Genomic DNA, 23,588 nt, shown 5'->3' on the forward strand with positions numbered 1-23,588 from the left:
CATCACTTTTGGGAGGGGAAAAAATGTGTATACAGATCATTATATCAACCCTCGAAACATCGCGTGAAGCGAATTGTCGTTGATTCGCCAATAAGGATACATCTGGCCTATATGGAGGCTGTTCCCTGTATCTTATAAATGGTTGCGTTCCATCTGGCAACAATGAACATGACGAATGTTTTTGAAAAAGACCTCTACTATATACATGTATATATAATATAAAACACGCACATTCGTTGTTGTTGCGTGAAGCCCCCCAAAAAAAAGAACATGGCGAACGTCGAACAAGAATGGTACCATATCTGGGGGCCCAAGGGAAAGACCTGCGCGAGACCAGATAGACGACGAGAGTGAACACATCCAAATTTAATTTTGTTGTCGCCTTACAATACTCAATTATCCCTAGTGGCCGCCGGCAACATCTGCCTCTCACCCTATTATAAACGCTCGTATATAGTTATATACTCAGGTTGTTTCCCTATTAAAGTAATGCCTCGAATTCATGAACGGATTTCGCTTATAATATATGCGAATGTATATATATATATATACATTCTCTTTTATACTGTATGTATATACGAGAATTCGTCGAAGAATTTAAATAGACGTTGAATGTAAATTTTCTACATAATTATAGTTATATGTCTTGTAAAATGGAAATAGTATATAAAAGCGTTGTTCGCTGATTTTATACCATTATTTGTGCAAAACAAAAGTCAGAATAATGTTTTAATTTTAATTCTATTTCTTGTTTATATATATTATATATGTTTCTTGTTACTATATATATAATATTTATTATCTGGATTTGTATTTCTGTTACAAAAGTCTGTTATATCTGATTTTTTACGATAAAATTAAAATTAAATTGGACGATTGCCACAGAAAAAAAGGTGGGTAAAAAGTTGTAAAGATATTAGAGGATAAATGTCGTTAGGATACAGGGTAAAGGATAAATTTGTGATGGATACAAATGTTACTAAAATATTACTAGAAAAATGGATGTCATATTTAAGTAAACTGTCTAATTTTAATAAAAATATTAGTAATTTTACACTTAACTTATTAAATCCACAAATTTTATATAAATAAGTAATTGCACGTGGAAATAATTTTCCTATAATTATTGTCTATTAATAAAAATATCTTTGACTAATATAACTGACAGCTGACGACAGTATACGTAAATAATCAGAACTGGGAAATTACAACTCAACGTCTGTATTGTTGCACGAAAGCAGAGTTGGGTAGTAACTGAATTTTTTGTGCATATTAGACTCTGTCACTTGTGACGTCAGAGTCGATTCTAGGTGTGACGTCAGAAGCCTCGAGGGACAACAAACAGACGACACAATGTTATTCTTATAGGGAAGAAAATTAGTTTCCACTTTCATCAATTTTATTCATACTTTGAACATGGAAAACGCTTGTTGACATATAATAAAATTAAAATGTGTGTTGATAATTAATTTGTTATATATTTGATTCATTTGCATTTATAGATTCTCTTAATTCGTGATAAAATATAAATTTTGAGGTTAGGAGTGTTTGTTTACTAACTTGAAATCTTTTACTGCTGCGGTAATTCCCACTTAAAATATATATTTTATATCTTTTTTAATAACATGCATACTGGATATTGTTTAATAATGTTAAAATGTTAAATGTGATTAGTAAACAAACACTCCTAACCTCAAAATTTATATTTTATCACGAATTAAGAGAATCTATCAATGCAAATGAATCAAATATATAACAAATTAATTATCAACACACATTTTAATTTTATTATATGTCAACAAGCGTTTTCCATGTTCAAAGTATGAATAAAATTGATGAAAGTGGAAACTAATTTTCTTCCCTATAAGAATAACATTGTGTCGTCTGTTTGTTGTCCCTCGAGGCTTCTGACGTCACACCTAGAATCGACTCTGACGTCACAAGTGACAGAGCCTAATATGCACAAAAAATTCAGTTACTACCCAACTCTGCTTTCGTGCAACAATACAGACGTTGAGTTGTAATTTCCCAGTTCTGATTATTTACGTACTGTCGTCAGCTGTCAGTTATATATTAGGCAAAGATATTTTTATTAATAGACAATAATTATAGGAAAATAAAAAAAATAAAAAAATATTTTTTAAAATATTTTAGTAACATTTTTATCCATCAGAAATTTATTCTTTACCCTTTATCCTAACGACTTTTATCCTCTATCTTTACAACTTTTTACCCACCTTTTTTTCTGTGTGCACATTTTATAATGCAAATAGGCAACAATAGTATTATTTTCAGAAACGGAAAGACGAAAATTGATTTCTTCAATTGTTTTAATTTTCTTGGATAAGTAAGTCAATTATAACTATATGATTTTCAAATGACAGTATATATATATATATATATATATATATATATATATATATATATATATATATATATATACTTTGACGAATGTACAGTGATAATAATTGCATTAAGTTAAAATATATATTGAAAATCGTTGCTCTTATTATACAATTAATTTTATTACACTTTCGAAATGATCACATAATATGTGCGCCACAGGTTCGAGACAACAAGAACACATTTAATTATCTTTGGAATTTTCTGTAAATTCCTTTCAGATCTTTAGAATTTACTTTATGGATTTCTGAAATACTTATATATACGGTATATATATATTATAGAAACCAGTTGTGATATTCAAACTTATAAATATTTATAAACAACATAGAAAATTGACTATTCGATTTGTGTACTAGAAACGTATTCTTTTTTTTAAGTTTCTAAATAAAATCTTCCGGATTATTAAAAAGGATATATGCGTACACATTCCTTGATTAATATGATAATGAAAATCATTTTTTGGATGAATTTTTAATTGTATTAAATTTTACATTTTTTATTCCAACAAAATGCTAGAAAATATGTTTACAAAATCTTTGGATTATATACCATTTACCAATATTATGGATTATTAAAAGATACAAATCTAATCATCTATATATATAATCTAAATTTTAAATGGTATACATTTCAATCTGCTTTAAAAAACATCTAAAATTAAAATTATTTAAATGCGACAATTCATTTTGTAGCATATTCTGATTTTTAATATATGCTTTTTAACGGATTGTACCATATTAAAAATCAAAATATGCTACATATAGCACTATCCATTTGGTATTATCTGCAATTTTGATTTTCAATGGTTAAGACATCCGTTTTTGTAGTATATATTTTTCATTTATATACATCTGATTATCCTAAGTATAAATGTGTATCTTATCTCCAAAAACAGGCGAATATTGTGCAGAATTATATTAAGAAGAAAAATGTTTATATCCGTACAGCCATATATATCATGAAAGGAATGATATGCAACATATGGTAGCTTAATTTTGCGTATTAAGATGATCGTCAAATGTTCCCTGGGGTCTTTTTATATATACCGATGGAATATCAAAGATACTTTGTCTCCTATTGTGGTGGCGTGTGTATATATATACATAATATAAAATATAATAAGGAACCTCCCGCGGACAACTGATCGCAAAAATGATGATGGGATGGCGAAGGATACATTGAAGAGATGCATCTTTTGGTTCCCGATATACACAGAGGGGAAAATGCAGGCATCGATTTATTCATCGATACGTGTGCGCGTCTTCTCGAGGCAACGATTACTCTTCCATCGCGAGACGCCATGTGCCTACTATACACGTCGGCAAGGAAGTGTTGATCCCATAACAAACTCAATCCCAGAGGCGTGTGTAAAAGCTTCATTTAGCCCAGAGTTTTGCAGGCAGGCAAAGAGGCAACCTGGCAGGTAGGTAGGAAGGTTGATGGGTAGGTTTACCTTGTAGGTATGCACACCAGTACACATATACTCCATCCAGGTGATCATATTTGATGAACCGATCGTTCTGGATTATAATTACCAGCTAAACCAGTCTTTCTAAACTGGACAACCCCGGAGTCTTTTATGAAGTCCCTTTTCTCTTCTCTTTGACTTTCTTCCTCATATATGGACCATCCAGCTTCCCCCCTCTTCCTCTCTTTTTCCCTCACACGCCTTCCCCTTATAATATCTTTCTCTGTCTGTCCATTCGTCCCTCTGTCTCTCTTTCTCGTCCTCTCTTTTTATCGGTCGCCTCTTACACGAGGAAAACATGGCCGCATGCCTACTGACATGGGCCAAACAATGGCGGATACAAGGGCCAACCCGTGTTGCGAGCTCGTATTCGTATATGAAATAGAACCCAGCAGGATCCGTTTCCCATATATATATACTAATTCAAGAACAGATGATGGGAACATATAGTGTTTATATAAACTTCTCCTCCTCTTTCTGAGAAGAAATACCTCTCCAAATGTTGGGAATAATGTTTCTATCTACTATATATGTATATATGAACGTGAATTTAATAAATATTTTGCGTCTGATTTATTTCACAAAAGCATGTGGAATTTGATGATATTTTGGGAGGACAATTTTTTTTTTTTTTTGATAGAGGGAATATTATTATTATCTTAATATATGCTAATGGCATCTATATACAAATATTTTTAATATCATTTTTAGCGCTAATCATTTTCAAGATCTCAAGAATGAGATATATAAGAGAGACATTCTTGAGATTTATATCTCTTACGATTGCGCGTTCATACTGGTTAAACATAAAAATTATAAAATGTTAATTATCAATTTTCATTAGAATAATAAGTTTGTAGTTTCGTTACTTCCAGGATGATTCTATGAGAGGAACCTAAAAATATTGGTTTTTTTTCGCCTTCTTCTTGATTATCATCATTCTCTCGAACAGTTTATATATTCGCACTCTCACTGAAAAAACCTGTACTCATTTTTGTTGCAATAAGTATTATTTGAGCTCAGATTCCACTGTACTTGCCTGACAGTAAAGTTACCGACGTTGATTCGACGAAAATTTTTCTTTTTATTAAGACCGGATTTTTCCTCTTCTCGGTTGGTGATTTCATGTGCTTAGGGGTGTATTTGGGACCAAAATGAAGAAGTTTAATTTAATAAAATTGGCCATATGTAATAAAAAAAATTGAGGGAAGCAAAAATAATATATTTTTTAGAAAAACATATAAGCATCGGTATAACTTCAATGTCATAATAGCGAACATTATTTGAAAATCTATTAAATCATCTTGAAGATGATAAGCGAACATCGCCCTTCGTAAAGACCACCACCTGATGCGTATATATAAAAACAATAAATATCAAAAGCGTTCCATATAACAAATATATATATCCTTTTAAAGTTAAAGAACTTCCTCGCACTTCATTATATTGACGCACTTCCTGCATATGTGTTGAACGAGCGTTAACAAACTGCAAACATTTTTATCTTTGTCATAAACAAGCTACCTCATTACGCAATCGTAAAATAATAATATTGTAATTAGAATAGATTAGATGATGGTGAGGTCAGGTGTGAAGAGAGCGCGCGATGGTGAAACAAACCTAACGAGATAATGCCAATGTACTGCACATGTTATATGTGCACTTTCATATTATATATTTCTTGATAAGATCGTCACCGACACTCGTCACTGTCACGCAAGTAGACAAATGCCTCACTACCGCAATTTAGATTTGAATCTCTCTTATATATATATATACTCTCTATATATATATATAGTTACTCGCGAATGACTCCAATTTCATTTACACGCCCGAGTTTATTGTATACATGTATTATAATTCTGTTTGTTAATTAATTCCTTTTTTTTAACTTTTATCGGTGTGAATTTATATTTTTCATTGTCAGACTATTTTCTATATTGGAAACTAAGAAATGAATTCGCTGCTGTAGCAATAAACTGTTTCTTGCAATCAAAATTTGATACAACATAGTGTAGCACTGTAATAAACAAAAGGTATTAAATTAATACCGAAACCTAAAATCGGTACTTTTTTTTAGTATATTCTTTTTACAGTGAGCAATTACAAAAATTTACTATAAAATTAAAATAAATATCTAATTTTGATGGTGTTTAAATACGAATTTAAGCAGAGAACATAATCTATATATATTATAAAGAAAATTGCTTTAAAATTATTTTTAAATTTTTAATGCGACTTCTAGAAACATTCTTGAGAGGCGTGTTCATCATGTAAATTTGTAAAATTGTTCCTTTAGTTTGAAAATAAAGAAAGTTGAAAGATATTATAGAGAAGACCAGTAATGCGAAACATGAGGCTGCGAGAGAAGGCGAAGCTGTGATGGAAGATGTGGAAAAAAAAATGAAAGAGGATGATGCAAACAGTACTTGGACCAATCATTGAGTGTTCGTGTACTATTAATCCAGGGAAGATTTGCCATGGGGGTTTTTATGTTCGTGATCAAAAGTTGGGGTGGCGCTGCGGTTAGAGCTGTGGTTTGATTTATCTCCAACTGCCTCTCTCACGCAACCGCGATAACTCATTGCCCCTTAATTTCTATTTTTCTCCCTCCTTCAAATCCCTCTCGCGCAAGCAAGTTCCAACCCTCTCTTTTATATTCTCCATCTTCTTCTTATCTTCTTTTTTAGCGCCTTTCATGTATATATATATATACCTGTTCACAACAACGCACACATATACTCTTGATACAAGAATAAAAGTCAACAAGATGTCCACGACGATCACATTGACTTTCTCACAATTTTCGCATTCTCTCGCATTGAAATATATCTCTTTACCTTCAAATGGCAAGTGAAAGAATTTCAAAGGACGCCAGTTGTGAAAAGAAATTTAACTTTATTATCGGTTCGTGCACGCGCGTTGACGAGACGCGATGTGTTTTTTTTTATCATCATCACAGAAGAGACTATATACTATATATACTTCAAGTCTCTTGCACACAGGAAATGATTGTTTATGACTACTGTGGAATAAACTGTCTGACTTTTTTTTTAATGGTCTCAAGTCAGTGAGCACATGGACCATTAAGAACTCAAGTAGCAGGGAGTGTGTACACAGAGAGTATAATATAATAATAATCCTTGATGCAAAAAAGAAAACATTAACAAACTGGTGCGATAATGCGCGCTCAACATTGCAGAACTGCATTTTGCGAAAAAGAATTTTAACCCAAATCAATGTTATTATACTAACAAACGAAGGAGTTTCATTGAGTTTATGATTGGACGGGAAACATTAAAATTTACATTTTTTCTTTTTACAATCGTTTATTTTCAGAAACATATATATATATATATATATATATATATATATATATAATATTGTAAAACCGCACCGCCTGTGCAGTCATAAATATATTTGTTACAAGTGCAATAAAATTTTATATTACATTCTTTCCTGAATACAAATACGGCAGAATATTTATTTTTTCTCTATCAATATATATACCTATATATACGGGTGTGACGATGATGAAAAAAAAATATTGTACAATTTAAATGTAGATTTAATGCGCAATGCTATTAAAAAGTTGTTTTCTTCATTACTTTTTTCGGTTTATATATGAAATCATTTTTGTCTCTGTCAATATTGTTTTTTTATAAAAAATTACAATTATTTTTTAAGCGATTTCTTAAATTCAAAATATATATTGTTTGAAAGAAAACAAATTTTAAACAATTCTTCTTGTGTTATCCGTGTTGGAAATTTGTGATTCAGTGATATAATAATGATAAAGGAATAATTGAATAGAAAAATATAAATAACATATATATAGAGAGGTGCTTTCAAGTTGGAACCCATCCATTTTCCATAGAAAATAAGAAACAGAGAGATGTGGGTGGAGCATATATATATATTTATAAGAAAAAAGTATATATATATATTACAAGAATAGATGTGTCTGATAAAGGGCGTGAGAGGAAAAAAGATGGAGGGTATATAAGAGGAAAAAGAAAAGGCTCAAAGTATATATATATATAAATATACGAGAGTGAGAACTCGCAAATGATGAGGCGATGACGGTGCACACTTGTCGACCATAAGAGAAATGGATAACGAGCAGCAGCTATTGGAGATCGCTTATGCTAGCAGGATATTATCGATTATGATAGGTGCTCGTCACGATCGATCAAGCAAGCTCTTCGTATAAACACCTACTTCGATCTCACCCTCCGCATCAGTTTCTCTCCATTTCCAGAGTATATATATATATATATATATATATATATATATATATATATATATATACGATGAGATGACTACCAGTCAAAATTCTCCAAATTAATTGACTGTTTCCATTTACACCGTGCGAGCTCTGCTTTTTTATTTATGGTTTTTTTTTCAATTCCCCCTTCAAAAAAGGGATTTCTGTATACAGTCTTAGATTCATCGTGCGGCAAAATAGAATTCTTTTATACAAGAATGTATTAAGAAAACTTTTTCAAAAACTATATATTTTTTGTTAAGCATTTTTAAATATATTTCTTTTTTATTCAGCACAAAAGATTTTATTTTATTCTTCTTGGTATATTTCAAACTTAAAACTTTTTCTCATCTTTACTCTCTAAATCTGAATCGCAGTCACTTTTGACTAATTCGCAACTGCGCCGATTCGATTCATTAAATGAATTAATAACCATTTTGACTAATTGTTAGCAGAAAACTATACATTTAGTAAAGTTTAGGTATAGTAATTGAATCATTAGCCTTATACTAAATGAATATCTATCAAATTAGTTATTTTTGACTAAAAATTAGTCAAAACAGTTTGATTACAACTAAATTTTACTGCTGATAGTAATATTGCAAGAATTTTGAATTTTTTAGTGAAACATAATATATACTTTCACCACGACTGATATAAATAAATTACAATTGAAAAGTTTTATCTGATCATTTTCATATTTAATTTCTTTATTATATTAAATTTAATAAATTAATTAAAATAAAACACTATAAGAAAAATTTTTCAAAAGGGATATAGAAGAGTGTTATACATATATATGTAGCCCCTAAATTGAAATTTAATTGAGCAAGAAAAAAAATAATCTCCTCAGTCATTGAATGACTCAAGGAAAGAAAGAACAACTCATTTCCCACATATATGCGAATGATGTTTATGATATCAGTCCTGCGATCATTTTTGACATAGAACATGTATATACATATATGAAATCTGTTATAAGGGGTGGAGCCTGAAAATACAGGGTGTGGTTCACGAAGAAACCGAAGGGTAGTTAGACGTCGTATATAGAAGACGATGGTAGGTGAGATGGGTAGGGAAAAGGGGAGGGGGTTGAAAATGATTTAGGTTAGGTTCTTCGTATGCCCGCTGACTATAGAAAGCGATGGCAAGAGCAATTGAGAGAGAGAGAGAGAGAGAGTTTGTGGTCGAGGGTCTGGTTTCAATATGAGCCAGCTGGCGCCTCACACGCGGATCATCAGCGCACTCCCCGTCGACGAAAACCACCGAGTTTATGTCCTCTCCTGGACCTATATTGATTGTAAAAAAAAGCATGGATGAGCTTAACGACTTCGTAGAATTTTTCATTGTTATCGTTTTGTCGCACCCGTCTACACTCTCGATATATATAGGTATAAACAATACCAAAACAATCATGCACCTTTATTACTATTGTACATATAATACCAATAACCCAACTTATTTTATATATAGTATTATCGAACTTGAGTTTTTGCCATAAAGCTGCGATGAGTTTTTTTTATTTTATTTCTTTTGCGGTATAAATATCAGTTTTAGAGAAACTTTCAAACTCAAAAGAATTTTGTTCATATTCTTGGATATATATATTATTGCAATGATATATGATTTTCAATACAACTTCCGCGCGATTATTCGCTTGTTCGCCTTAATAAGTTTCTTGCAAACATTTTTAAAAATAAATAACAATAAACCGTGTTAAATTATTGTATAAGTACAGGGTTTGCGGTTTTTCGACATTCAAAAACTTTCTCCTTGGCATGTATATATATATATATATATAATTATATGATAAAGGCGAAAATTACCAACGCCACCATGATATACAGAAGTGCGCAAAGAATGTGAGAAATGAAGAGAAATTGTATTTTTATGGGTATAAATTTAATTAAAATATTTATCGAGGCATTTCAAAATCTATTTTCGAACCAATCAGTTTTTTATCCAAATCTAAATTTTTATGTATTAATAGAAAATTCATTCCGTATCATTCCGATGATGAATTTTAATTCATTTGAGTGTTGAAATTATTCATTCCAAATCAATTCGTTTTCAAGCCATTCGGTATTATTCGGAATTGAAATAGAATTAAAAAAAACTAAAATTTAGCTTCAAAATAAAACTAATTGATTCTGAGTATGATACCGACGAAAGAATTTTTTATTCAGTTATATGCTTAATACTATATATATACTAGCTGTCGCACCCGTCTTCGACGGCTATAATATTTAGATTTAATAAATTTTGAAATTTATAATTACATCCAACTATACGTGTTCTCCTGTATTAAAATATCTTTTTATAAATTTTTAATTATTATTTATTCAATTCAATTTAATTTTTTCACTGTTTTTAATAAAATTAAAATAATTTAAAATTGTATTTAATTTTATAGTATTGAAAATAAAAATTATTTTAATCAATACAATTTAAATTAAAATTTTAAAAAACTTTAAAATTAATTAATTTTAAAATTAATAATTGCAAATCTGAATATGAAATCAGATATTGTAAAAATAAAAAATCGAAAATTACTTTTTTACTCTTTGAAATTAACAATTATTATATTTAAATTATTATTATTATTATTATTATTATTATTATTATTATTATTATTATTATTATTATAGATACAAATTATTTTTAAATATAATAAAACTAAATAAACTTAAATATAATATAATAAATATAATAAAATTAAATTATTTTCATAATTACATCCAACTATACGTGTTCTCCTGTATTAAAATATCTTTTTATAAATTTTTAATTATTATATTTATTCAATTCAATTTAATTTTTTCACTGCTTTTAATAAAATTAAAATAATTTAAAATTGTATTTAATTTTATAGTATTGAAAATAAAAATTATTTTAATCAATACAATTTAAATTAAAATTTTAAAAAACTTTAAAAATTATTTGAAGAATAAATTTTTAATAGAAATTTTTCTATTATAATAGAATAAATAATAAAAATATTGAATAAATAATAATTAAAAATTTATAAAAAGATATTTTAATACAGGAGAACACGTATAGTTGGATGTAATTATGAAAATAATTTAATTTTATTATATTTATTATATTATATTTAAGTTTATTTAGTTTTATTATATTTAAAAATAATTTGTATCTATAATAATAATAATAATAATAATAATAATTTAAATATAATAATTGTTAATTTCAAAGAGTAAAAAAGTAATTTTCGATTTTTTATTTTTACAATATCTGATTTCATATTCAGATTTGCAATTATTAATTTTAAAATTCTGATAAAATTCTTAAATTAAAATTCTTAAAATTTCTTGTTAAAAGCATACTTAATTGGTCACAAAATTTTAAATAAAGAACGTTTAGTAAAGAATTATCAAAAAATAAAAAATGTTAAATTTTTTAAATTTTTTGAAAGTGTCATATTTTTGTTTAAATTAATATTTTTCATTGGTGTGCAGCTAAGATTGCGTTTAATATCCAACAGACTAAAAACATTATTGTTTTACTTATAAAAAGTTGAACATAACGAATTCTTATATTACAATGTTATTAAAAAAATTGGAAATTCAAAAATTTGATTTAGACTTTTAAATTCAGACTATTTACTTAATTTAATAAAAAAATTGATTGTATTTATGTGAAAAAATTAGGTACAAATAGTTTCAAATCAATCTGACAAAAAATAAAAAATTTGCATTTTTTTGATTTTTTTAAATTTTTTGAAAAAATGTCATAACTTTCGTTCATGTTAATATTTTTTAATCAAATATGGCTAAGATTTTAAGTTACGTTAAGACTGAATACACTGCCAAGTTTCACCTCAATCGGTTGAGCCGTTTTAAAGTTTTGCCGGTACAAAATATTGACGACAGACAGACAGACAGACAGAATTTTTATTTATGGCATATTTGTTATCTTTACTACTTAAAATGATAAACTATGCAAGAAAAAATTAATTTGGAGCAATGTACAGACAAAAGTCTGATTTTATTAATATAGATATACAAAAAAACTGATTGAAAATAAATCCGAAACTTTAAATTTAACTTTCAAAGTTTCGAATTTATTTGCAATCAGTTTTGTTCTTTTTTATAACTTTAATTTTTATATATTTTTTTATATAGTTTTACTTTTTTATAACAAAAGTTAGATTAAAATTTCACCACTTTCTTCAAAAAAAATTCAATAATTTTATTATTTTTAATAGTTTTGCAACTCCTCACGTTTATTGAATTTCTTTTTTCGAGAAAATGGTGAAGTTAGACTAACTTTTGTTATATGACTGTTCGTCTTGATTCTTATTTAAACTAACACGAAAAATAAATAACACATCTCCTATATATACATATATAATAAATGTAAATTTCCAGAACAAGAGAAAATAACAAGATTTCACAGAAAATCCTCGTTTGTATAGTTTCTGCTTTTTATGTCACAATAACTTAGAAAAAGTATATTATATGTATAAAAACCATTAGTTAAGATTCGTCCATAAAATAACAAACACGTGTACCCTCGAAAATTTTCTTTTATTATCATCTCAGCATGCGCGCACATATAGTCATTGGTTTTTCAGCTAAGTGTTACATAACATATATAATTCTTCAAGAAGAAGATGAGGCATCTGGCCTATTGCCTTCTTAGTCAATTTGTGAGATTCACTGATAATTTGTAAGCCAAGGTAATGTGTCTGAGCCAGGTGGTAACCCGACATCGACCACCTTCCAGTCCGTCGTTTTACATTTTATTGTGTCGGTGACGTTTGAAGCGTGCTATTTTCGTTCCTATGGATGAATCTCTGCGGTGCCAGCAAAGATGTTGAATGAAGGTAATGTGGCCAAAGTATATATATATAAGAGAATGCAAGAAAAGGCAAAGTATAGAAGACGATGGAAAGAAGGTAAAAAGTCAATGGCAGAGGGTAAGAAAGAAGCCAACGCTGGTATATACAATTGAGGGGAGAAGCTGTTCAAACGTGACACGCGTGGACCCGGTTGGTTCCATTGTTGCACAAGTCATTCGTACAAATCTAATGCTTTGTTGGGACTCTTGCTTATTGTGTCTTGTGGTAACACCAAAAACAACAATAACATGGTCACACTAACCGTAGATATGTTGTGACGATTGAAGTGGGCGGTTTGTCGTTTATAAGGAAATTTTTCTATGCTCTATATGTAAACTTTTTCATTTTGCTGATTTTTGAGGATGACAACAACTTTTGAACCTTTTTCGCCAAATCAGACACGCGTTCATTCTTCGAGCTTATATAAAAAATACTGCTTCTTTTCCTGCTGTTTCCTTTTTCCGTTTCTCTTCTTCTTCCTCCCGGAAATCCCCACGGGTTTATATTATTAGATCTTTATGTAAACACAAATCCTGCTGGTTGGACACGTGTATATACATGCTTTTCTTATAATTGAAAGAAACGAGAAATGCAATTATTTTCTAATCGCACGAGCCGGATGTTGTGGCACTGAAGAAAAATATATTCTTCATTTTAGAGAAATATTTTATCTCTTCTTTGCGTTGTATATATATATATATATACATATATAATTCAAAATCATCTTTTCCTTTCTTCATGAAAAGCATAATGCTACTTTCTGTATTTAATTTCTCCCTGAAGAGGAAAAAAAAACAGTAATAATTATTTTCGTTTCAAGTTTAATTTCTTCGTGTTATAAATACTATATATGCGTATTTAATATTTATATATAAATATATAGAAGTGTTAAGATTGATTTAGGAGACAGCGAAAAAATATCAAACGTCAGTCAAAAATAATGAGTCTGACTTTTTGTATATCATTTTTTATACAAACACGTTATAGAAGAATTCAGTCTTGATTCATCCACTCGATCTTATTTTCTTTGTTGTGAAGTTTGTCAGCACTGGCAGATGCATGATGGGACACCCCTGCTGGTTTCAAGTATCATATAAGTCTGTTAATTAATTTTATTTACTGTGTGACACGATCTTGGATTGCTTGTCTGCAACTTTGTTACCTCTTCTGAATACTGATGGTGAAAAATGTATAACGTTTAATACAAAGTCAGTAGCCCCCTTAATTAATCAATTAAATCTTAGTGATTTATATATGTTATTTTTCTGAATTAAAAGTAGCAATAGCATATAAAGAACAAGCAACTAAATACAAAAAAACAATCATGCGAAATTCCACGAATTCCATCCATCTTGATTTCTTCTTAAATTTCGTTTTCTCTTTATTATATTTGTATTTCACTTTCCTTGCGATATTTTGCTTTTTTTGTTCACGGAGAGAAGAGGGCGTAGTAAGATCTTACTACCATGTCAGTTCAATCTACTAAACAGAATCATTCATTTTGGTCGGACTAAATAGTTAGTTAAATGATAACTATTCTGTTTAGTAAAATGTTAGGGAGCATTTACATATTTGGTTGTCAAGAACCTGCTCAATTGTGCCCACTTTAGAAAGTATACGTCTATATATACGTATCTCACAGTCAAGGGGTTATTGGAATGAGTTTTATCAATTTTTATTCTACTCAAGAATAATTATAATATAGCAGTAAACAATTTTTTTAGTGAAGTAATTAAATATACTGATATTTTAATTGAAATTTTTATGTATAAATATTCATTCCAATTAATAGAGATTAAAATTCTTTTTTTCTTACAGAGACATTTGGACTTATTTATGTTCAACGTTGAATTACTTTGAAACCTAAAAGACTTATAAAAAAGGAATAGGAAATATTAAGTTTTAACAATTTATTACATAAATTTAAAATAATATTTTAAAAATTAATAAATCAATAGACAAAAAGAGAGCTTAAGGTGAGTTAATTAATTATTTCATCAAAATTAATTATTTATGTTATATTTTCCGACTGTATATTAAATAAATTATCGGTTTGGATTGAGGAATTCAAGTCAATGATAAAATAAGGCGTCAGTTCATTAAACATAGAAATAATATCTGATTTATTTCATAAAAGAGTCCTAAATCTCGCGGAAAAACCACTTAACAAAGTTCACCAATAAAAATTATTTTAAGAAATTATAATTCTAAAGTTTATTAAAAGAGCACCAAAGGATTAATTAATAATTAATACGAGTCGATAATTATAGGCGACTGACACGTTCCTCGCACTCTTGCTCACTGAAGGGTTACTTCTACGAATTCACACAAATTCCGGGAATCTATTACAAGGGTACCGAGATTCAAAAGACGTGCTGCCTATCGTCAGGCGTCACTCATTCATAACGACAATATGTTGATAATTTAAAAAATTTTAAATAATCAACTTTTTTTAAACCCCTTCGCAGTCGAGTAGAAAAATCGTTTGTGGGCTCAAAATGGTCAAAAAAAAAGTTTCCAAAAAAATTTTATATCATATTAAAAGTTTTTGTGGTCGCTGAGTCCGAATTTGAGGTCAGATTTTAAAAATAACCCAATATGGCGGAAAAATTAAAAAATTGATTCGATTCGTTCAACATTCGGTACTTGGAGGTTTTTTAGGTCGCTGAATCCAAATCTGACCTCAAATTTGGATTCAGCGACCCCAAAAGCCCCCGAGTACCGAATTTTGAACGAATCGAATAAATTTTAAATTTTTCCGCCATATTGGGTCCGCTATTTTGAATTTTTTAAATCTGACATCAAATTTAGATTCAGCAACCCCAAAAACCCCCGAGTACCGAATTTTGAACGAATCGAATAAATTTTTAATTTTTCAGCCATATTGGGTCCGCCATTTTTTATTTTTTAAATCTGACCTCAAATTCGGATTTAGCGACCCCAAAAACTCTAAAGGAACCATTTTTATGAAAATCAAGTCAATTTTTAAATTTTTGGACGACATATTGGGTCCGCCATTTTGAATTTTTTAATTCTGACCTCAAATTCGGATTCAGCGAACCCGAAAACCTTAGTGTACACATTGACACTCAATTCTAATTATGTTTAGTATTTTTTTCTAATGTGGACATATATGTCCAAAATCAAAAATCGGACAAGTGCGAGTTACACTCGCACTGAAATCGAGGGTTCCGTACTCGAAGCGAACTTATTTGGTATAAAAACAAATGTTTAAAATATGTGTTGTATGACAACTAATATAAGTGATACAAAAAGGAACAATTTTCTTGAATTTTACAAAATTGTTCCTTTTTGTATCACTTATATTAGTTGTCATACAACACATATTTTTTAAACATTTGTTTTTATACCAAATAAGTTCGCTTCGAGTACGGAACCCTCGATTTCAGTGCGAGTGTAACTCGTACTTGTCCGATTTTATTTTTTAAAAAATATTTTACTAAAAAAATATAAGAAACATAATTTTATTTCAACTCGCAATATTTTTATTGTATTTACATTTTAAAAATATATTGAATATTAAATTTTATCTTTCTAAGTCAAAAAGAGATAAAACTTAAGATATTGATATAAGGCTAGTAGCTGCTTGTCAAGGAAAAATCAAAAGTTATCTAAAAAATAAAATTTGTTTATTAATTCCAGAAAAATCAACTCCAATCATCCTCGCTATATTTTTTTTGTAATCTACACGTAAAAATACGTCAAAATATATAAATTTGAATCACTGTAGAAAAACTTTTTTCGTTTTTTGCGGAAAAATACATTTTTTTCTGAAATTTATCATTTTTCTTCAAAAATTTGATAAAAATTGATCATCAACTCCAATCGCGCTTACATTTTTTCCCTGTATTTTTCACGCAAAAATTGAGTTTTACAGTAAGTATGAACAGTCTGGATTGAATATTGTGTGCGCTAGGGAGAATAAATCATTTTTTTCGAAATTTTTGATTTTTCCTTGACAACGCTATGTAAATTAATCCGAATCAAGTTCGCTATAATTTTCCTGTAATTTTCACGTAAAAATACGTAAGTGTGTCAAATTTGAGCTCTTTATGTCAAAAGATGTGGCCGCTAGGGGGGGTACATACTCATTTTTAGGTATTTTTCGTAAAAATTCATGGTTTTTCCTTGACAACGCTATGATAATCAACTCCAATCATGCTCGCTATATTTTTTTTGTAATCTACACGTAAAAATACGTTAAAATATATAAATTTAATTTCCTTTAAATAAAATTTTGTTCGTTTTTGGTGGAAAAATACATTTTTTTCCTAAAATTGTCATTTTTTCTTGAAAAACTTGATAAAAAGTTAATCATCAACTCTAATCGTGACCGCTTTTTTTCCCCTGTATTTTTCCCGTAAAAATACATTTGTATACTAAATATGATCTGTCTGGGTTGAATATTGTGTGCGCTAGGGAGAATAAATTATTTTTTTCGAAATTTTTGATTTTTCCTTGACAACGCTATGTAAATTGATCCGAATCAAGTTCGCTATAATTTTCCTGTAATTTTCACGTAAAAATACGTAAGTGTGTCAAATTTGAGCTCTTTATGTCAAAAGATGTGGCCGCTAGGGGGGGGGGGGTACACAGTCATTTTTAGGCATTTTTCGTAAAAATTCATGGTTTTTCCTTGACAACGCTATGTTAATCAATTCCAATCAAGTTCGCTATAATTTTCCTGTAATCTACACGTGAAAATACATATGTGTACTAATTTTCAGCCCTCCAGATAAATTTATATGGGCGCTAGGGGGGGGGGGGTACACGATATCAAAAAAACCGATATTAATAGGGTTCCGAACCGAGTACGGAACCCTAAAAATGAAAACAATACATTATTTTAATGTTGCGGGCGCGAATGTACTTTGCGCCCGCTCACCCCATCTCTGGGCAGGAATCACTTACTTTGCGACCGCCTCAAGTGAATGAAATAACACACTTTCCGTTCAGGTAGGACAAAAAATATTTTAAAAATTTAAATACTTATTTAACACCACAATGTCTCTCAAAACCCAAAAGTTAACGAAAATATGAGACATCATATGTCTTTCTCATATGAAACACACCACCTATACATACGGACTGTGCTACTTTTCATTGATAACTATACATAAATATAATTCTACTTTATTTCTCTCTTAGAATTAACTTGTACACAATTTATGTCTCCCTATCTCAAGCGAAAACTCGGTAGAAGGACCTCCAGAGAACCAGTAAAAAATATACTTTTAGTTTGTTCAAAGGTTTTTTCTTTATAACTACATAAATATAATTTTGCTTTTTTTCCCTCATAGAATTAACTTGTACACAATTTTTGTGGTCCCTTCTCAGGAGAAAACTCGGTAGAAGGACCTCCAGAGAACCAGTGAAAAATATACTTTTAGTTTGTTCAAAGGTTTTTTCTTCATAACTACATAAATATAATTTTGCTTTTTTTCCCTCATAGAATTAACTTGTACACAATTTTTGTGGTCCCTTCTCAGGCGAAAACTCGGTAGAAGGACCTCCAGAGAACCAGTGAAAAATGTACTTTTAGTTTGTTCAAAGGTTTTTTCTTGATTACTACATAAATATAATTTTGCTTTCTTTCCCTCTTAGAATTAACTTGTACACAATTTTTGTGGTCCCTTCTCAGGCGAAAACTCGGTAGAAAGACCTCCAGAGAACCAGTGAAAAATATACTTTTAGTTTGTTCAAAGGTTTTTTCTTGATTACTACATAAATATAATTTTACTTTCTATCCCTCATAGAATTAACTTGTACACAATTTTTGTGGTCCCTTCTCAGGCGAAAACTCGGTAGAAAGACCTCCAGAGAACCAGTGAAAAATATACTTTTAGTTTGTTCAAAGGTTTTTTCTTCATAACTACATAAATATAATTTTGCTTTCTATCCCTCTTAGAATTAACTTGTACACAATTTTTGTGGTCCCTTCTCAGGCGAAAACTCGGTAGAAGGACCTCCAGAGAACCAGTGAAAAATATACTTTTAGTTTGTTCAAAGGTTTTTCCTTCATAACTACATAAATATAATTTTGCTTTCTATCCCTCTTAGAATTAACTTGTACACAATTTTTGTGGTCCCTTCTCAGGCGAAAACTCGGTAGAAGGACCTCCAGAGAACCAGTGAAAAATATACTTTTAGTTTGTTCAAAGGTTTTTCCTTCATAACTACATAAATATAATTTTGCTTTCTATCCCTCTTAGAATTAACTTGTACACAATTTTTGTGGTCCCTTCTCAGGCGAAAACTCGGTAGAAGGACCTCCAGAGAACCAGTGAAAAATATACTTTTAGTTTGTTCAAAGGTTTTTCCTTCATAACTACATAAATATAATTTTGCTTTCTATCCCTCTTAGAATTAACTTGTACACAATTTTTGTGGTCCCTTCTCAGGCGAAAACTCGGTAGAAGGACCTCCAGAGAACCAGTGAAAAATATACTTTTAGTTTGTTCAAAGGTTTTTTCTTCATAACTACATAAATATAATTTTGCTTTCTTTCCCTCTTAGAATTAACTTGTACACAATTTTTGTGGTCTCTTCTTAGGCGAAAACTCGGTAGAAAGACCTCCAGAGAACCAGTGAAAAATACACTTTTTATTTGTTCAAAGGTTTTTTCTTGATTACTGCATAAAAATAATTCTACTTTCTATCCCTCATAGAATTAACTTGTACACAATTTTTGTGGTCCCTTCTCAGGCGAAAACTCGGTAGAAAGCCCTCCAGAGAACCAGTAAAAAATATACTTTTAGTTTGTTCAAAGGTTTTTTCTTCATAACTACATAAATATAATTTTGCTTTCAATCCCTCTTACAATTAACTTGTACACAATTTTTGTCTCCCATTCTCAGGCGAAAACTCGGTAGAAAGACCTCCAGAGAACCAGTGAAAAATATACTTTTAGTTTGTTCAAAGGTTTTTCCTTCATAACTACATAAATATAATTTTGCTTTCTATCCCTCTTAGAATTAACTTGTACACAATTTTTGTGGTCCCTTCTCAGGCGAAAACTCGGTAGAAGGACCTCCAGAGAACCAGTGAAAAATATACTTTTAGTTTGTTCAAAGGTTTTTCCTTCATAACTACATAAATATAATTTTGCTTTCTATCCCTCTTAGAATTAACTTGTACACAATTTTTGTGGTCCCTTCTCAGGCGAAAACTCGGTAGAAGGACCTCCAGAGAACCAGTGAAAAATATACTTTTAGTTTGTTCAAAGGTTTTTTCTTCATAACTACATAAATATAATTTTGCTTTCTTTCCCTCTTAGAATTAACTTGTACACAATTTTTGTGGTCCCTTCTCAGGCGAAAACTCGGTAGAAAGACCTCCAGAGAACCAGTGAAAAATATACTTTTAGTTTGTTCAAAGGTTTTTTCTTCATAACTACATAAATATAATTTTGCTTTCTATCCCTCATAGAATTAACTTGTACACAATTTTTGTGGTCCCTTCTCAGGCGAAAACTCGGTAGAAAGCCCTCCAGAGAACCAGTAAAAAATATACTTTTAGTTTGTTCAAAGGTTTTTTCTTCATAACTACATAAATATAATTTTGCTTTCAATCCCTCTTACAATTAACTTGTACACAATTTTTGTCTCCCATTCTCAGGCGAAAACTCGGTAGAAAGACCTTCAGAGAACCAGTAAAAAATATACTTTTAGTTTGTTCAAAGGTTTTTCCTTCATAACTACATAAATATAATTTTGCTTTCTATCCCTCTTAGAATTAACTTGTACACAATTTTTGTGGTCCCTTCTCAGGCGAAAACTCGGTAGAAGGACCTCCAGAGAACCAGTGAAAAATATACTTTTAGTTTGTTCAAAGGTTTTTTCTTCATAACTACATAAATATAATTTTGCTTTCTTTCCCTCTTAGAATTAACTTGTACACAATTTTTGTGGTCCCTTCTCAGGCGAAAACTCGGTAGAAAGACCTCCAGAGAACCAGTGAAAAATATACTTTTAGTTTGTTCAAAGGTTTTTTCTTCATAACTACATAAATATAATTTTGCTTTCTATCCCTCATAGAATTAACTTGTACACAATTTTTGTGGTCCCTTCTCAGGCGAAAACTCGGTAGAAAGACCTCCAGAGAACCAGTGAAAAATATACTTTTAGTTTGTTCAAAGGTTTTTTCTTCATAACTACATAAATATAATTTTGCTTTCTATCCCTCTTAGAATTAACTTGTACACAATTTTTGTCTCCCTTCTCAGGCGAAAACTCGGTAGAAAGACCTCCAGAGAACCAGTGAAAAATGTACTTTTAGTTTGTTCAAAGGTTTTTTCTTCATAACTACATAAATATAATTTTTGCTTTCTTTCCCTCTTAGAATTAACTTGTACACAATTTTTGTGGTCCCTTCTCAGGCGAAAACTCGGTAGAAGGACCTCCAGAGAACCAGTGAAAAATATACTTTTAGTTTGTTCAAAGGTTTTTTCTTCATAACTACATAAATATAATTTTGCTTTCTATCCCTCTTAGAATTAACTTGTACACAATTTTTGTCTCCCTTTCTCAGGCGAAAACTCGGTAGAAGGACCTCCAGAGAACCAGTGAAAAATATACTTTTAGTTTGTTCAAAGGTTTTTTCTTCATAACTACATAAATATAATTTTGCTTTCTTTCCCTCTTAGAATTAACTTGTACACAATTTTTGTGGTCCCTTCTCAGGCGAAAACTCGGTAGAAGGACCTCCAGAGAACCAGTGAAAAATATACTTTTAGTTTGTTCAAAGGTTTTTTCTTCATAACTACATAAATATAATTTTGCTTTCTTTCCCTCTTAGAATTAACTTGTACACAATTTTTGTGGTCCCTTCTCAGGCGAAAACTCGGTAGAAGGACCTCCAGAGAACCAGTGAAAAATATACTTTTAGTTTGTTCAAAGGTTTTTTCTTCATAACTACATAAATATAATTTTGCTTTCTTTCCCTCTTAGAATTAACTTGTACACAATTTTTGTGGTCCCTTCTCAGGCGAAAACTCGGTAGAAGGACCTCCAGAGAACCAGTGAAAAATATACTTTTAGTTTGTTCAAAGGTTTTTTCTTCATAACTACATAAATATAATTTTGCTTTCTTTCCCTCTTAGAATTAACTTGTACACAATTTTTGTGGTCCCTTCTCAGGCGAAAACTCGGTAGAAGGACCTCCAGAGAACCAGTGAAAAATATACTTTTAGTTTGTTCAAAGGTTTTTTCTTCATAACTACATAAATATAATTTTGCTTTCTTTCCCTCTTAGAATTAACTTGTACACAATTTTTGTGGTCCCTTCTCAGGCGAAAACTCGGTAGAAGGACCTCCAGAGAACCAGTGAAAAATATACTTTTAGTTTGTTCAAAGGTTTTTCCTTCATAACTACATAAATATAATTTTGCTTTCTATCCCTCTTAGAATTAACTTGTACACAATTTTTGTGGTCCCTTCTCAGGCGAAAACTCGGTAGAAAGACCTCCAGAGAACCAGTGAAAAATGTACTTTTAGTTTGTTCAAAGGTTTTTCCTTCATAACTACATAAATATAATTTTTCTTTCTTTCCCTCTTAGAATTAACTTGTACACAATTTTTGTGGTCCCTTCTCAGGCGAAAACTCGGTAGAAGGACCTCCAGAGAACCAGTGAAAAATATACTTTTAGTTTGTTCAAAGGTTTTTTCTTCATAACTACATAAATATAATTTTTCTTTCTTTCCCTCTTAGAATTAACTTGTACACAATTTTTGTGGTCCCTTCTCAGGCGAAAACTCGGTAGAAGGACCTCCAGAGAACCAGTGAAAAATATACTTTTAGTTTGTTCAAAGGTTTTTCTTCATAACTACATAAATATAATTTTGCTTTCTATCCCTCTTAGAATTAACTTGTACACAATTTTTGTGGTCCCTTCTCAGGCGAAAACTCGGTAGAAAGACCTCCAGAGAACCAGTGAAAAATATACTTTTAGTTTGTTCAAAGGTTTTTTCTTCATAACTACATAAATATAATTTTGCTTTCTTTCCCTCTTAGAATTAACTTGTACACAATTTTTGTGGTCCCTTCTCAGGCGAAAACTCGGTAGAAGGACCTCCAGAGAACCAGTGAAAAATATACTTTTAGTTTGTTCAAAGGTTTTTTCTTCATAACTACATAAATATAATTTTGCTTTCTTTCCCTCATAGAATTAACTTGTACACAATTTTTGTGGTCCCTTCTCAGGCGAAAACTCGGTAGAAAGACCTCCAGAGAACCAGTGAAAAATATACTTTTAGTTTGTTCAAAGGTTTTTTCTTCATAACTACATAAATATAATTTTGCTTTCTATCCCTCTTAGAATTAACTTGTACACAATTTTTGTCTCCCTTTCTCAGTTGAAAACCCGGTAGAAAGACCTCCAGAGAACCAGTGAAAAATATACTTTTAGTTTGTTCAAAGGTTTTTTCTTCATAACTACATAAATATAATTTTTGCTTTCTTTCCCTCTTAGAATTAACTTGTACACAATTTTTGTGGTCCCTTCTCAGGCGAAAACTCGGTAGAAGGACCTCCAGAGAACCAGTGAAAAATATACTTTTAGTTTGTTC

At 30.2% G+C, this 23,588-nt stretch overlaps 1 long non-coding RNA gene across 4 annotated transcripts in view; it reads left to right on the plus strand.

Annotated features, from left to right (window-relative positions):
* The window catches only part of LOC127287024 (uncharacterized), a 113,463-nt gene that overhangs the window by 48,686 nt on the left and 41,189 nt on the right, over positions 1-23,588 (plus strand). For all 4 annotated transcript variants that reach the window (XR_007843826.1, XR_007843827.1, XR_007843829.1 and 1 more), the window contains exon 4: positions 14,821-14,978. This is a non-coding gene — a long non-coding RNA (uncharacterized LOC127287024). The remainder of the gene's footprint in view (positions 1-14,820; positions 14,979-23,588) is intronic.

This window comes from Leptopilina boulardi, unplaced genomic scaffold, assembly GCF_019393585.1.
Source record: "Leptopilina boulardi isolate dan_hultmark-lab unplaced genomic scaffold, ZJU_Lbou_2.1 LbouV2_367, whole genome shotgun sequence".
In the NCBI taxonomy this organism is placed as follows: Eukaryota; Metazoa; Arthropoda; class Insecta; order Hymenoptera; family Figitidae; genus Leptopilina; species Leptopilina boulardi.